Source organism: Bos mutus, chromosome 8 (assembly GCF_027580195.1).
Source record: "Bos mutus isolate GX-2022 chromosome 8, NWIPB_WYAK_1.1, whole genome shotgun sequence".
NCBI classification, from domain to species: Eukaryota; Metazoa; Chordata; class Mammalia; order Artiodactyla; family Bovidae; genus Bos; species Bos mutus.
In genome coordinates, this window is record NC_091624.1 from 53,254,850 (window position 1) to 53,272,152 (window position 17,303).

The 17,303-nt window shown below is 40.5% G+C and overlaps 1 non-coding gene across 1 annotated transcript; it reads left to right on the plus strand.

Moving 5' to 3' along the window:
* The first annotated feature begins 15,597 nt into the window (after positions 1-15,597).
* Positions 15,598-15,733, plus strand: LOC138989028 (small nucleolar RNA SNORA2/SNORA34 family). The gene has a single exon (XR_011465273.1). It is a non-coding gene; the product is annotated as a small nucleolar RNA SNORA2/SNORA34 family (small nucleolar RNA).
* Positions 15,734-17,303: the final 1,570 nt, after the last annotated feature.

The following is a 17,303-nucleotide window of genomic DNA, read 5'->3' on the forward strand; positions in this document are numbered from 1 at the left end:
GTTGAAATGAATGATAAGATTCAGGCAATAATAATGCATGTTGTTCAACTGAAATATGACTTAAAATGATTGTAAATACAATGAAAGTGTGTTGACTTTTATATTGTATTTTATTTCACATAATTTTCCCCATGTTGTGTTCATCTCTGTAACTTGTATGAGAAAGAAAGTAAGAAATATAATGCTATTCTCACTTTTTATGAGAAACCTGAGGCATAGAAAGTGTATGACACTTGTTTTTGGTTATTGAAAGGTTAGGGGTGGAAGGGGGAATTTGACCTCCTGATTCAATACTGGTTGCTCCTTTGATTAAACATGAATATGCAGAAGATTAAGAAAAAAACAGATTTTGCTATCAAGAAAGGATCTCCAAGGTCGTTAGTGTGTAGCTGAGAGGGATCTGCCCGAGGGGATAGAAGACCTTCCTGGGATAGACGAGTGAGTTCAGAGAACCCAGTGAGAATGGATAACTCTTGCTCACTCATACCCACAGATATATAAGCTTTATAGCAAAATCTTTTATTGCTGAAACTGTTGGTTCATTTTAAGACTTTAGATTATATTCAAGGAAAGGAGGCACAGAAGACAGGGTCAGCCCCTGGGTTGAAATAGCCCTGAGTGACCAGCTGTCATGGCCTGTACCAGGAGCCCCACTGCCATAATTTGCTAAATAAGCATCTACATGTGATGTGACCTTTTTAGCTATTTGTATTACCTTTCATATGGTCTGAAAAGGAAGAAAACTGTATTCAAAATGAATTCTTGAATTTGTTATGGAGAAAAAATTAGATGCCACTTGGCATTTGACTTTCACTAATCACGATGAAACTTTGCCATGGCTTAAATTTTCTGATTTGAGGCAGTTGTACTGGGATGATTTGTATGGTCACTATAAGTGGGTAGAAACTCATGGTGAGATCGTTGGGATAGGCCAGAGGATTGAGAAGCTGTCGAATGTTAGTGGTGAATGGACCCTCTGAATTAATAATTAATATACTTTGATCGAAAACAACCAAGTTATAAAATCTTACAATAAAATTAAGGCCATTTACTTACCTGTCATGAATAATTTATTGTTTGAATATTTATGTGAGATATCTTTCTGACTTTTACATCTTTAAAAATATTTTTGGGATACCTGTTTTGTGCATGTACTGGGCTAGTGCTCGCAGTATATCCACTAACAAAGCAAGGAGCCCTACCCTTATGGAGCTTATGCTCCAGTGTGGGAGACATAACACAGGGCAAACATAAGTAAAATACATAGAATGATAGAAAGTGATCAATGTTATAGAAACAAAAAGAGGGAAAGGTGACAGGCCTCATAGTGAGGCAGTGGGCTAAAGACAGTGTGGTCAGGGTAGCCGCACCAGAAGGTGACATTTGAGTCAGGACCTGGAGGAGGTGCCAGGATTTATTTTACCTGTATGCCTGTGGGAAGTCATTTAGACGCACAGACTTTTGGCTCACTTAAGTGAATGTTCGACTCATGGCTTCCATGTGATACCCCCTTAGATCTTGAGTGGTTCCCCACCAAATGCAATTACTTAAAACATTAATGGGTAGGGGATCTAGTTTTGGGGGAGGCCATTCATTTCCTTCTCCCCTTTGCTTTTACTTCACTCTGGTGCCTTCCATTGGAGGAAAATGGTCTGAAGAGAAAGGAAGTCGAATATAGTTTCATTGCTTTTGAGGCTTATTTTTTGATGCTGTCTCAGGTGTGGCACCAGAGTAGATGAGCACTTGGATGCCTTTTGGCACCACAAAGAGTCATTCCCCACATCTCAGTCAGGGCTGCTGCCTCTCTTGTTCAGACACCAGAAACCTATTTTTCTAGTCAGGTTGTCCTCTGTTCTCATCCCGCTTGCTGAGCGGAGAATATGCCCTTACTGACGCCTTAATTTTACACATAGGGAAATGGAGGCAGAAACAGGAAGACCCCTGCCTGATTTCACACAGCCAGTGAGCCGCGAGGTGGTGGGAGGGGCGGGGTCTCCAGCTTAACTCCGCCTCTCACATCTTCCCGCTGTGCTGCCCGCTCCTCTGTGCATGCCAGGGCTGAGGGACGGAGTGCAGTGCTGATTTGGGAGCATTATCCTGAGAATCTGTAGCTTTGAATGATTGCTCATTGACTCCTCACAAGGAGAAAGTTGACCTTTAGGGCCTTTGTATTTTGCTTTTGTTATAAACCAGATAACAGCAAATGTGGAACTTTCAAACTCCAATTTTGCCCCATCATAGGTAATTCTTGTGTGTTTTGTATCTGGAATAATGAAGTTGACTCATAATCACCACTATTTGGAGTGAAAATTGTTCAAAATTATGTGGGTGCTGCAGCCAAATAAAATTTTGTGGGCACGCCTCTTGAGTTTGTATTGTTTGTGCAGTGGCAGGGGTGATAGAGTCAGTTTAGACCCTGGTCCTGGCCTTACAAGGTCTTATTTAACTCACCTGGCAGTGGGAAAAAGTTTGGCTCCTTTTACAGATAGTTTGAGGTTTGAAGATATTGTCTATAAATCAAGTGGCACATAAAGGGCTTTTGGAAATGGTAGCTGTTGTCATCATCATCCTGGTAACTTATGAAATGTTTGACATGTGCACAGTTTTTTTCTTCTCTTTGAGGTAAGATGTAGCCCATGAGAGCATTCCTCTGTGTTGGCATGAAACAAGGCTGATCTTCATGATGCTGCTGAAGCAGAGGGACAAAAATGTGTCCCAGTGTACCTTGGAGAAAAACTGGCTGTGATAAGAGAGAGAGTGGGTCCAAACTGGAAGGGGTCTTTCACTGTTGTCTAACTTTACTGAAGAGGTTGTTTGACAAACCTCCACTCTGTTTGTTGGGTCTTTTGTCCTTATACAGGCAGTACTCCCAGTGGCCCCCTTCTGCCCCATGAAGGTAAGTAATTGCACCAAGAATTAAATCCCTTGTAGAGATAAAACCATCACATGATCTTTTCCCCCTGCTGAGTATCAATGACAAAGAGGAGGCAAAATTAACCCATCTTCCTCCTCGCTCTTCCCGTTTCTGAAATTCTTTTCTTGCTCTGGAATCCAGGTAAAGGAAAAATAATGGGTATCCTATCTGGAAAAGATGGGTTTGATTCTGGAAGATCTCTGTGCCAGGGGGCAGTAGATGGTGCAGTGTATCATCTTGGTGAAGAGGTGAAGAGAGTTGGAAAACTTGTTCTTTTCTCCAGGATTCGTACTCAGTTGGAACAGTATACAATTATTTTTGGTTATGTGTTTGTATTGAAGTTGAATACCATTTCTGTCCCCATTATTACTGTGAGCAGTGTTTATTCTCTTGTTATTATTATGTCACTGTGTCAGAATGCTACGTGGGTCTCTTATGACTTGTCCTACCTGAACAAGGTACGTATAGTCAAAGCTATAAACCATAGTAGTCATGTACAGATGTGAGAGCTGGACCATAAAGAAGACTGAGTGCTAAAGAATTGAGGCTTTCAAATTATGGTGCTGGAGAAGACTCTTGAGAGTCTCTTGGATAGCAAGGAGATCAAACCAGTCAATCCTAAAAGAAATCAACCCTCAATATTGATTGGAAAGACTGATGCTGAAGCTCCAATACTTTGGCCACCTGATTGAAGAGCTGACTCATTGGAAAAGACTCTGTTGCTGGGAAAGATTGAAGGCAGGAGGAGAAGGGGACAACAGAGGATGAGATGGTTGGATGGTATTGCTGACTCAGTGGACATGAGTTTGAGCAAACTCTGGGAGATGGTGAAGGACAGGGAAGCCTGGTGTGCTGCAGCCCATGGGGTCACAAAAAGTTGGACACGACTGAGCAACTGAACAACAACCCAAACAAGGAACCAGATGGGTCAAATAAGAAGTTCATAATATAGCATCTGACCTGATGTCTGTCCTCACCACCATGAAAAGACCACTTTGTAGTATATACACATGAACTTTAAAAGGAAGTTCTGAGTTCACTATTTTAAGTTGGACTTATTCCTTGTTTTAAGCTTTAGAACTGTGAACCTGATATAATAAGAATCAAAAACTAGGCAATGAAATACAGAACAGATTCATTCAGCACATATTTAATTGTATCCACCACATGAAAAGCACTTCAGTGTGAGCTGAGCAGAGGGTAAAGAATAAAGCAGACTGTCCTTGCCCTCACATGGTTTTGCTCTCAGGGGCAGACAGATATTAAACTCATATAATGCACATGTCCCCCTAGAGATCTTGTAATTCCTGGCTACGTGCCAGTTTTATTCCCTAACCACAATTTTTCAGATTTGGTTATTATGCATCTCTCGACCTCCACCCTCTTGCATCTTCAAAGGGGTCTCTATTTTACCCCATAGCATATTGATTGTGAAACTTAGCAGCACTACCCATTCTACTAGAAGTACATTCGTTTCGGTTTTTTAAGGTTCTCTATGGATTTGGGGGCTCATGGGTAGAGGTTTCATAGTAGTCTGTCCCTGTTACCTGGTTCTTCCCTCTTTCCCTGCTCCAGAGCACCTACCACACCCTCCCCGTCTCCCACACTGGACTGTGTAGCCACACCCGGCCCCACAACACACCCAGTTCTCCTTTCCTAAGGGAAATTGTCTCCAGCTGATTCAACAAAAACACACATAAATAACTTTGTCAGTTACAGTTGTGCTGGGAAAATACGTAAGTCAAGAGGTTTAATAATAGGAAAACCTAATATCAGCTTTTCAGAGTTAGAAAACACTGAACTTCAAGAGAGGATTACCTAAAAATCTAGAAGGTAGGTAAAAGCCTGGTAAAGGGGGTTATGGGGGCAGGGAATAACCTAGATAGTGGGGACAGCAGGTACAAAGGTCCTGAGGTGGCAGGGAATTTGGAGCACTGGGGAGATAGGGGGACAGCCAGGGTAACTTGAGCCTTGTGAGTGAGGGGGAGAGGTGGCAGATAAAACTGGAAGGTTGGCTGGGGCCACATACAAGTGAGGCCTTATCAGCTGGGTAAGCATTTCAACATTACTTGAGCGGGATGGGGGAAGCATTAAAGGGTTTGAAGCAGGAGAACAGTATGATGGATGATCATGTGCATAACCCCTGGGGGAGGTTGAAATATGGTGGACCGGACAGCAGTGACATAGGCTGCTGAATCTTGATAGAAAACGATGATAGGGATGATAGGGTGAAGGGGGAAGTGTGTTAGCTTCTGGCCACGAGAAGATGTACTTTTGAAGGACATTTAATTCCTGAGTGCTTACCTTAAGCTATCATTTTTCTCTCTCTCAAATTATTGGTAGAGAACACTTGGTAGCCTGGGTGACTCTTAGAAGTAAGAAGCTTAAATCACGAAATTTTGTACTGTAGGGTCTTTTTTTTTTTTGGATACAAATAAAAATCTAGTTAGGAGTTGTTCCTGGAATAACTAGGCTCAAACCTTTTTTTTTTTTTTTATTAAGTAAAAAATTGAATCCGATTTCTTAAGTATTTGTTTTACCAAACTCAACAGGAGAATATTTTTATTTTCTTTTATTAGTTTTAAAAGCTAACATTCCAGGAAACCTAATCAAAGCCTTCACTTAATGGTGTGTGTGTGTATGTGTATTTATAGATCTGTGGGGCATTATTTTGTAAAACAGCCTAAAAGATGGTTTGAATATAGTGGGAGTTTGGTAAAGTTTTGCCTTGTATTTAGAAAACTGGATGCAAGATAGAATTTTCACTTAGCTGTTGCATGTGCCAAGGTTCTTGACCCTAACATGAGTCTGCACCAGAAAACACTGTCTAGTCTTTCAGTAGTCGTTGGAGAAACAATTAAATGTAGTTTTTATAAAAACTGGTAGTGCTGCTTGTTCACTGTGGACTCTGGCAAAATATAATACCTTTGCTGCCAAACAAAGCAGGTGCATCTGAGAAATCGTTGACATTTCTGCAAATGTCATCACAAAGCTAATAGTTGACGTGTATGAATCAATTCCAGGAGCTAGATTTTAAACACAAGAGACTATTATGAATATAACTGTCTATTATGACATTTTCCAAGATAAAGGGAGGAAAAAACTCAATAAAGCAAATTGTATATCATGCCAGTTGGAAGCACTTTGTTTAAATTATTACTCAGGTAATTATTAAGCTAAGGCAATGGTGTTAATAATAAATAACATTTTAGGATGTGGATTAGAATGAAAATTGCATCATTGAGGAATTTGGATTTAACTATACTTTAATCCTTGCAGTATTCTTAAGAAAGAACAGTGTTGTTGTTTTTTTAATAGCAGTGTTTTATGTTGGATTTATTTCTTCTGTACAGTTTTCTGTCACAAATGAAAAGATGAGTCTTTGCTGGTCTAAAAGAATTAAATATAAAAAAAATGTGCATTAACAAAATCTAGGCTAATGATCTTTTTGTTTTTGTTCAGTTGCTAAGTTGTGTCTGACTCTTTGTGACCTCATGGACTGCAGCACTCCGGGCTCCTCTGTCCTTCACTATCTCCCAGAGTTTGCTGAAATTCATGTCCATTGAGTCAGTGGTACTATCTAACCATCTCATCCTCTTCCAGCCCCTTCTCCTCCTGCCCTCAATCTTTCCCAGCATCAGGGTCTTTTCCAGTGAGTCAGCTCTTCCTATCAGGAGGCCAAAGTATTGGAACTTGAGAATCAGTCCTTCCATCAAATATTCAGGGTTGATTTCCTTTAGGATTGACTGGTTTGATCTCCTTGCAGTCCAAGGGACTCTCAAGAGTCTTATCCAGCACTACAATTTGACAGCATTGATTCTTTGTCACTCAGCCTTATTTACGGTCCAACTCTCACATCCGTGCATAATGATCTTTAGTTGCTGACAAAGCAAAAATGTAACTTTAGGCATGTAGTTCTTCCCCTGATTATTTCTGAGATTCTGGTTTCATCAGAATCTTAACTTTAGTAGAATAAGGGGCTCAGTGCTACCTTGGCCTCAAGCTGGGGTTGCTGAATTGCTGCCCCTACTGAGCAGGAAAGGATGCTGCAGGTCAGGCCCTATGGGTGGCCCTTGGCTTCTGCCCAGCATGTTGGAGGAGTGTGGTGTCAGGAGGTTCAAAGTCCAGTCTAAAGTCTACCCTGAACACCTGTGCAATTTTGACTAAGTCTCTTAGTCTTTTTTCAGTTCAGTTCAGTTCAGTCGCTCAGTCGTGTCCGACTCTTTGTGACCCCATGAATCGCAGCACGCCAGGCCTCCCTGTCCATCACCAACTCCCGGAGTTCACCCAGACTCACGTCCATTGAGTCAGTGATGCCATCCAGCCATCTCATCCTCTGTCGTCCCCTTCTCCTCTTGCCCCCAATCCCTCCCAGCATCAGAGTCTTTTCCAATGAGTCAACTCTTCACATGAGGTGGCCAAAGTACTGGAGTTTCAGCTTTAGCATCATTCCTTCGGTATCTCTGAACTTTGGCCACCTCATGCGAAGAGTTGACTCACTGGAAAAGGCTCTGATGCTTGGAGGGATTGGGGGCAGGAGGAAAAGGGGACGACAGAGGATGAGATGGCTGGATGACATCACTGACTCAATGGACATGAGTTTGAGTGAACTCCAGGAGTTGGCGATGGACAGGGAGGCCTGGCGTGCTGCAATTCATGGGGTTGCAAAGAGTCGGACACGACTGAACGACTGAACTGAACTGAACTGAATCTGTACAGTGAGGGAAGGGGCTGAAGAAGATGGTGCCTAAGGCCCTTTCTAGTTCTGATGGTGTATGCTTCTGTATGTTTAACAGCCTGGACTCCACTGAATAACATAATCGCTATTTAACGCTGAGTTGTCTTGTGGAATCATATTACAGTTAAATGACTCCAGATTGCCATTGTCATACCCAGAATGCAGGATCAATCCTCTTTATTATATCATAAAGATAGGAGAGCTGGAGGCTGTCTATGCCCTTCCCTCACCTGCTCCTGTGGGTGAATTGGGTTAGCTCGGCAGCCATGCTGTTTACAGTGTAGCTTCCACCCAGGCTTACGTTTCTTTACCTAAAACATCTTATGCAGAAGTGTTTTGGTAACATAAGCACTTCCTGTGAACCATTTATCCAGGAGTTTTAAAAATTGTTGTTGTGGTATTATGGCCTGACTTGAGGCCTCTAAGTTATGTTAACAATGTGTTAAATATGAAAATTAAAAATAAATAGTCATGTAAAGATTTTAATTTGCTTTATTATTGTGGCATCAGATTTACTTGCAAAGTACCCAAATTTTCTTAAATGAAAACAATATAGTTTCCACAGGTAACTTTACCATTTAAAAGTTTTACAGCCTTTAGAACTTTATGTATAATGGAAAACATGTTAATTTCTTGATTTAGATCTCATAAGATCTCATAAGATACTTCCTACCATGTCATGTCATAAAGAACTTGAACTAAAAGAGTTGAAGATTTTCACTGTCTGAAACAGAATTCATTTTGGAAGGAAAGTCATACATGTTTGCTTAACAACCTGAACACTGCTTTTTCCTGGAAAACCTCTCAATCCCAGGGAAAGTTTCTCCTTGAAATGCAGTTTCCTGTATGGCTAATAGGACATTTATCCTAACCACTGTAAGTACATATGCTGTCACTGGAGCCACAAATGTTCAATATTTTGCAGTAAATTCAAGTTCAACAGGCATTAAATTGATCAATGACCTGAAATTTGAAAAAAAGAAAAAAAATCTGGAGGAGGTATCAGTGGAGCTCCATTGTTGACCCCACTGGGTGTAAATCTGTCTGTAAGAGTGAGTCTTTTAAAATGCAATTGTTAAGCATATGGTATTTTTTGGTGAGGTAATTTAATTTTCCCAGCCTTAACCTGCTTTAGATGTTTAGAACTGTGTCTTCCTGATTTTCTTAAAATGGAACGTGCTCGCATTTTTGGTGGATTAAAGAAACTGAAGGCCAGGTGAACAATATGGGTACTTTTCTCTCTTAATGTTTGCATTCAGGTTCAGTAATGTCTCCATTGTTATGAGTATGTGGCATGAAAGCCCCGTATATCGGGGTATATAAGATAGACCATGTAATTTAACATTAGAGAAAAAAGAAACTATATGACCAGGCAATCATACGATATGTAGCTGATAGAGGCCTAAGGGAGAGATGTGAGTTGTCTTGTGAGGATGCTGTGATTATTATACCCACTGTACATAAGAAAATGGGAAATTAGACTGCTTAATCAGCTTGCTCAAACTGACATGGCTGTTAGGTTTGTACAAAAGTAACTGTGGTTACTTTTGGACCGTGAATTTTAAATCATTATAACTAGGTTCAAACACATCTTTATTAATCAAAATAGGAACCATTACAATCAACACAGTTTTTGCCGACGAGAAATGTTTGTTTATTCCTGTAGTTTGGGTTTCCCAGGTGGTGCAATGGTAAAGAATCCACCTGACAAAGAAGGGGCACAAGAGATGCAGGTTCGATCCCTGGGTCGGGAAGATCCCCTGGAGGAGGAAGACTACTCCACTATTCTTGCCTGGAAAACCCCATGGACAGAGAAGTCTGGTGGGCTACAGTCCATGGGGTCACTAAGGGTCAGGACACGACTGAGTGACTGAACACACACGCATTCCTGTAGTGTAAAAATCCTGCTTCAGGATTCACTGAACTCTTGGAAGGCATTTTCTGCTTCCTGCTGGTTGTGGAAGTGTTTTTCCTGCAAAAAGTTGTTGAGATGCTTGAAGAAGTGGTGGTTGGTTAGTGAGAGGTCAGGTGAATATGGTGAATGAGGTAAAACTTCATAGCCCAATTCGTTCAATTTTTGAAGTGTTGGTTGTGTGACATGCGGTTGAATGTTGTCATGGGAAAGAATTGGGCCCATTCTGTTGACCAATGCTGGGTGCAGGCATTGCAGTTTTCAGTGCATTTTATCAATTTACTGAGCATATTTCTCAGATGTAGTGGTTTCGCCAGGATTCAGAAAGCTGTTGTCGATCAGACAGGCAGCAGAATACCAAATAGTGACCTTGACCTTTTTTGGGTGCAAATTTGGCTTTGGGAAGTGCTTTGAAGTTTCTTCTTGGTCCAACCACTGAGCTGGTTGTCACCGGTTGTCATTATAAAATCCACTTTTTGTTGCATGTCATAATCCGATTGAGAAATGGTTTTGTTATTGTTGCATAGGATAAGAGAAGATGACACTTCAAAATGACTTTTTTAAAATTTTCGGTCAGTTTATGAGGCACCCAATTATCGAGCTTTTTCACATTTCCAATTTGCTTCAGGTGCCAGACAACTGTAGAATGGTTGACATTGAGTTCTTTGGCAACTTCTCGTGCAATTGTAAGAGGATCAGCTTAGATGATCTCAATTTGTTGTCAGCTTCCGACAGCTAGCCACTGGGCTCCTCATCTTCGAGGCTCTCCACTCCTTTGCAAAACTTCTTGAACCACCACTGCACTGTATGCTAGTTAGCAGTTAATGCATTGTTAATGTTGCAAGTTGTCTCCACTGCTTTATGACACATTTTGAACTCGAATAAGAAAATCACTTGAATTTGCTTTTTGTCTAACATAATTTCTATAGTCTAAAATAAATATAAAATAAACAGCAAGTAATAAGTGGTTAGTAAAAAACATAAAGTGAGAAATGCACATTAAAATGATGTATAACAGAGCTGCATTTATTTAAGAATGTATCCAATATCAAAACAGCAAAGTTCAACATTGAAAAACCACAATTACTTTTGCAGCAACCTAATACTAAGTGGCAAAATTGGGACTTTTTGCTACTCTGAACCTCTGGCTTGTCTTTAATGTTGGTAATCTGAAGATTCTGTTCTCTCTTCCTCTTTACTCTCTCTCTCTCTGACTGTTTTCTACCCTCATGGTTTCTAGAATTTTGTCTAGCTGATGACTTCCAATTTCTGTATTTTTCTGTATTTTAATCTCCATCTTTTAAAAAAATTCCATGATCACATTCCCACCCACCAACAGATGGAAATTCCATAGGCATGACTGCCCCCAACATATCTAAAATCTAATGTGTTAATTTTTCTCTACAATTATTCCTCATTCTACATTCCCTTTCTCAGAAACTACCAGCATTATCACTAAAACATAGTCACCCAGAATCAGTCTTGACTCCTTCCTGGCTTTCTCCATCACCTACCTTTAGTGGGCTCTGGGTCCCTATTGACTTAGTGACCTCTCTGTAATCTTTCTTGAATCTGTCCATGTTTTTTCTCTCTCTCTGTTCTTCTTTAGGCCTGAGAATTTCCTACCCCAGTTAGTTCAGGAGGCACCTAAGTTTCTGCCTCAGAGTTTCTCCAACATTAGTTCATTCTTTACCCTGTAATCAGGGTAATCTTTATAAGTGAAAATCCAGTTCATACTTTTTTTTCTCGCACCCCGACATTGGTGTTCTACCTACAACAGAGAGTGCAAATTCCCTAGCAAGTGGCAAATAGTCCCTCAGAGCCCAGCATCACCTACCTTTGTTTGAATCTCTTATCTTGCTTCCCAAATGACTGATAATCTATAGACACAGCAAACTTTGCTTCCTGTCATGGCCACGTTCTTTTATACCTCTTTGCCTCATGCGTGCTGTTTCCTACACCTAGGATCTCCCTCATTAAATGGAGGTGAATTCCTATCCCATCAAGAGGTTGCTCCACTGGCAAAGTCTCCATGAAACTGCATCTCCACAAAGCCTGCCTTCCCGTCACCCCAGCATGGCTGTAGTGCACCCTTTGTGTTCCTGCAAAAGCTGTGCTTTTGTGTTAGCAACTTTCTTTCAGGCACATGCTAATGATTTATTTAGAAGACAGCTATCTCTCTCTCTTTCAAAGCTCACTGGTTGAGGGTCCCAGAGCTTGGCATAAATCAGACATTTGTTTAATGACCAAATGGTTGCTATTTTGCATTGGAAAGTTGGGTGAATTTTCTGTTGTCACTGTAACAAATCCCCATTGGCCTAGTGGTTTAAACAATAAACATGTATTATCATACAGTTCTGGAGGTTAAAATTCTGAACTGAGTCTGATATGGTTTATGGGTTGAACTGTGAAGAAGGTTCAACTCTCTCTTTTCCTGAGTCTTTGTTTCCTCATCTGTGAAGTAAGTAGACTGATGCTCATCTGTTACCCATCAGGATTTTGTGGGTGTGCTTTGCATGTATTAAATAAGGAATATGTGAAAATAGTAGCATAGTGTTTATGAACACTAAAGAGTAAGAACAAGCTTTTCCTTTTTCCCCTACTCACAGGGCAGTGGTTTTCAAAGATTAGCGCATATCAGCTCCTTCTTGGGCTATGCTGACCAGTTTAGTAGCCATTGGCTGCCTGACGTGTGGCTGATCCAAGCTGAGATGTGCTGAATGTATTAAATAAATACTGGCTTTTGAAGATGGTATAAACATTGTAAAATACCTCATTGATATTTTTATTGGTAACATGATGAAATGATAATATCTTTGCAATACTGAGTTAAAATATATTAATAAAATTAATTTCACCTATTTCTCTTTACATTTTGGATGTGGCTGCTGAAACATTTTAATGACATTTGTGGATTACAGTCTATTCCTCTTCAATAGTGTCACTGTCCTAGGAATCAGCATCTACTGCTCTGTAACAAACTGCCCAAACTGTAGTTGCCTAGAGCACCACTTTTTAGTTTTTATAATTATTGGAGTTGACTGGATCTCACTGGAGTGTCCACAGTTCCTCTCCCTCATGTGTTTGCAGTCAGATGAACAGGGACTTAGACGTGGTTTGCCTGTCTGCTGCCAGGATACTCCTCCCTGTGCATCTCAGCCCTTGGGACCTCTCTGCTGGCTTCTCTCCAGTGAAGATCCCTGGGCTGCTTTTATTGCAGCTCAGAGTAGCCAGACCTCTTTTTAAAAAACATGTATTTATTTATTTGGCTACGCCAAGTCTTAGTTGTGGTAAGCAGGATCTAGTTCCCTGACCAGGGATCAAACCTAGGCCCCCTGCACTGGGAGCACAGAGTCTTGGCCACTGGTCACCAGGGAGGTCTCTAGACCTTACTAATGCCTGGGTTGAAAGTGTCAGCACAGCCTTTCCTCGCTTTTCTACTGGTCTGAGCAGTCACAGAGCAGGTAGGTACTGGCCATGGGGGAGCGGCACAAGCTTCACCACTTCGTGGGAAGTGCCAGACACTGCAGGGAGGTGAAAACTCTTGGGGACGAGCTGTCACATTCTCCTCACCCAGAGACTGTGGTTCAGCTTGTCTGAGGGTGTATTTCCCATGCATCCCCAGGGGTAGGAGACTTCTTTTTCTTAAGATTGTGGATATTTTTGGTCCAATATTGCCTCTAGAAGTTAATTCTGCAAGAAAATTAGGAAGAGGCAAGAGGAAGACCTTTCCCCCTGAATTTTAACCATCTGTTATCTCCATGATCATAAATGGTAATAAAGCAATGACTTTTATCATAAGCATTAGCTGGGAATGGGAGCCATGTTCCAGGGTCCTAAGGAGTGAGCTGTGTGTGGCAGACTATATATAAATCATGTGAAACCACAAGAGAGGGCAGGAGTAGCCTGTGTGTGCATGTGAGTGTGTACACATGTATGTATGCATTTGGGTGTGTGTGTGTGCATGCATGCATGAGTGTGTGGTCTGGTGCTCAGAATGCAGGCACTGGAATCCACCTGCATGGTTGGAATCCCAGCCCTGCCACTTCTCCAGCTTTATGACCCAAGGGAAATTTCTTCACTTTTTTTTCTTTCATTTCCTCACATATAATGTGGGTCACAACAAAATTGCATAGTTGTTGCAAGGAATAAGTCAGGACCTACAAAGGATTTAGAATGCTGTCTGGGTAGCACATAGTAAGTGCTCAGCGGTGCTATTTTATTTCTCTGTTTATGGTTCAGTTTTATACCTCAGTAATCTTTCTCTCTCTTTTTCTCTCTCCAGAGAAGTAAAAAAAAAAAAAAAGATGAAAATGAGGATGACAATTACCAATCTGAGTGGGACCAGTTCCAAAAAGTCAACCCAGATAAGAATCGTTGCAGTGGTTAAATCTCAAACATCCTTAGCCCGTGAAGCCTTTGTTCTCAGAGAACTGAATGTATGTGGCTTGTTTGCTTCTTATGTAGAGTGGTGCAATCCTGTGGACACTGTCGTGTGGAGAGTTACCATGTGTGGAATCTGAGCAGTGCTCTGGGGTCCCTCCAGAACCTTGGCTCTTTTTTTTTTTTTTTTTTTTTTGCTGTGTTTCAATGAATGATTTGGACCCTCTGGTTAAATATACCTGTCTTGTCATTACAAAATCTTACCAGATGGCATGTAAATGTTTTTAAAGTGGTTAAAAAAAAATCATATGCTCAGATCAAAGCTATAGAAGATTGCTGACTTTGTAGATAACCTGTAACATTTACTTCCAACATTCAATACTGGAAAACTAGGAAATGGGGGTTACCAGCCTAGCTGCACTGTTAATTAGTCTTGTGGTCACCAGCCCACATAGATCCATTTTCCTCCTCTGTAAGCAGGCAGCATGGCCTTTCAGACCTGGACCCTCTCGGCTCATAGCAGCGGGAAGGACAGCATGATGGCCACAGTTAATAAGGACTCTTGTCCTTCATGCTTTTTAAATATTGGAGCATTTATTCTTCTTACTTTTTATACAAGAACAGAATTTAATTGAGAGGAAAAATAGTAATGTTTTAAACTTCAGTGGAGACAGAAAAATCTATTTTTTATGTATAAAGAATGAAAATATTTTTGCAAGAGAAAAAGTTTGTGTATAGAAGAGGGTATTTTTAAATCTCAGAATACTTGTAAAGTTCATGGTTTGAATTCTGTGTTAAAAGTTCTGATGAGAACATATAAAGCAACACACTACTGAAAGCATAATGTGTAGGAAAGTTGTCACATTTCACTTAAAAAGCACACACCAGCAAGTGACTGCCAGGGGCTGGTGAAGGAGAAACAGAGTGACTACTAATGGGTATAGTTTCTTTGGGGGATGATGAAAATGTTCTGGAATTGTACAACTTTGTGAATATACTAAAACCCACTAAATTGTGTATTTGAAATGGTGAATATTATGGTATGTGAATTATATCTCATTAATGCCAAAGCCTTTGACTGTGTAGATCACAATAAACTGTGGAAAATTCTGAAAGAGATGGGAATACCAGAGCACTTGACCTACCTCTTGAGAAATCTGTATGCAGGTCAGGAAGCAACAGTTAGAACTGGACATGGAACAACAGACTGGTTCCAAATAGGAAAAGGCTGTATATTGTCACCCTGCTTATTTAACTGATATGCAGAGTACATCATGAGAAACGCTGGGCTGGAAGAAGCACAAGCTGAAATCAAGATTTCTGGGAGAAATATCAATAACCTCAGATATGCAGATGACACCACCCTTATGGCAGAAAGTGAAGAAGAACTAAAGAGCCTCTTGATGAAAGTGAAAGAGGAGAGTGAAAAAGTTGGCTTAAAGCTCAGCATTCAGAAAACAAAGATCATGGCATCTGGTCCGATCACTTCATGGCAAATAGATGGAGAAACAGTGGAAAGAGTGGCAGACTTTATTTTTTTGGGCTCCAAAATCACTGCAGATGGTGACTGCAGCCATGAAATTAAAAGACACTTACTCCTTGGGAGAAAAGTTATGACCAACCTAGACAGCATATTAAAAAGCAGAGACATTGGCCCTGAATCAAGGCCAGCAGTTTGCTGAAGCTGTTGGTTTCAAACAGGAGCCTAAAGAAGTCTCTTTCTATGGTCTGTTGGCCATTTCAGATCTTGGAAATGTAATGGTCAATTCATTAGAAAGAAACATCTCAGTCGTTAGTGATAGGGGCTAATACTTATTTATAGTTGATTAATACTAGGATTCCAAAATTTAGAGATCCCTGGTTTAACTTTTTATTAAAATTAAAATAATGTTAAAAAAAAAAAAAAAAGCAGAGACTTACTTTGCCAACAAAGCTCCATCTAGTCAAGACTGTGGTTTTTCCAGGGGTCATATATGGATATGAGAGTTGGACTATAAAGAAAGCTGAGCACAGAAGAATTGATGCTTTTGAACTGTGGTGTTGGAGAAGACTCTTGAGAGTCCCTTGGATCCCTTGTAGATCCAACCAGTCCATCCTAAGGGAAATCAGTCCTGAACATTCATTGGAAGGACTGATGCTGAAGCTGAAACTCCAATACTTTGGCCACCTGATGTGAAGAGCTGACTCATTGGAAAAGACCCTGATGCTGGGAAAGATTGAAGGCAAGAGGAGAAGGGGATGACAGAGGATGAGGTAGTTGGATGGCATCACTGACTCAATGGATATGAGTTTGAGTAAACTCTTGGAGTTGGTGATGGACAGGGAGGCCTGGCATGCTGAAGTCCATGGGGTCGCAAAGAGTTGGACACGATTGAGCAACTGAACTGAACTGACTGAAAAAAAAATACACTAGTACTTAGAATGATTTAACATCTTGCCAAATGAAAGTATGCATGCTTGAATCTCTCCATGGTTTAGAAGCATAATCTCCAATATAATGCAAATTTCCTAACTCTCCCTGCATTCTATTTCTTAAATAATGAACAGTGAATAAAATGTTCTGTGTGGTTTTGGAAAGTCATCTCTTTTGAAGGGGTATTGTGGTTAAGGGACAGGCAAGTTGGAGTCTTTTGTCTGAGGTGACTGATGACTTACTCTTGCACACAGCCTGGTGGGTCCTGCTTGCTGGAAGCTATGTTGCCTCCCAGACTTCCCCACCAAAATGTCTTTAAGAGCTGAAAGAGTCAACGCCTGACCCCAGGCTGGCTCACTGAGGCCTGGTATTCAGGTTTTGGTTTTCAGTGACCTGAACCAATCAAGTTATTCCCAGACAGAGACTTGAATTTACCTTGGTTCATAGGGCCAGGCCAAGTAGCTTGCTGAGAAAAACAGAAATAATAGTTCTTACTTATTGTACTAAGTAATCTAAGAACATCCCTTTTTGTTGAATTAAAACAGTTCCATGTAGCAGAGTGTCAATATTTGTCTTACAATTTATATATAAGAATGTACCTTTGATATAGAAGAATCATCTTGTTCTTTGCTTCTGGGTTTTACCACCAGCTTACCCAAACTGATTAGATTACAACGGTACCTCTGATAGACAAAGCCATCATCTTTAACTATTTGAACCTGGATAAATATTTTTGCAACAAAATCCAAATTAGAGACTTAAAGTTCCAGTTAGCAATCTTGTTTAAACAAAAGCTCTTTCTGTTGCCTTGCAATGGAATCAAGATTATTACCAACATTTGATTTCATGAAGGTGTTCACAAGTTTAAATAATGTTTTTGGTAAGAACAAAAGTATCTAATGTTTTTAACTTAGACTTAATTCAATACATTTGCATAGTTCTG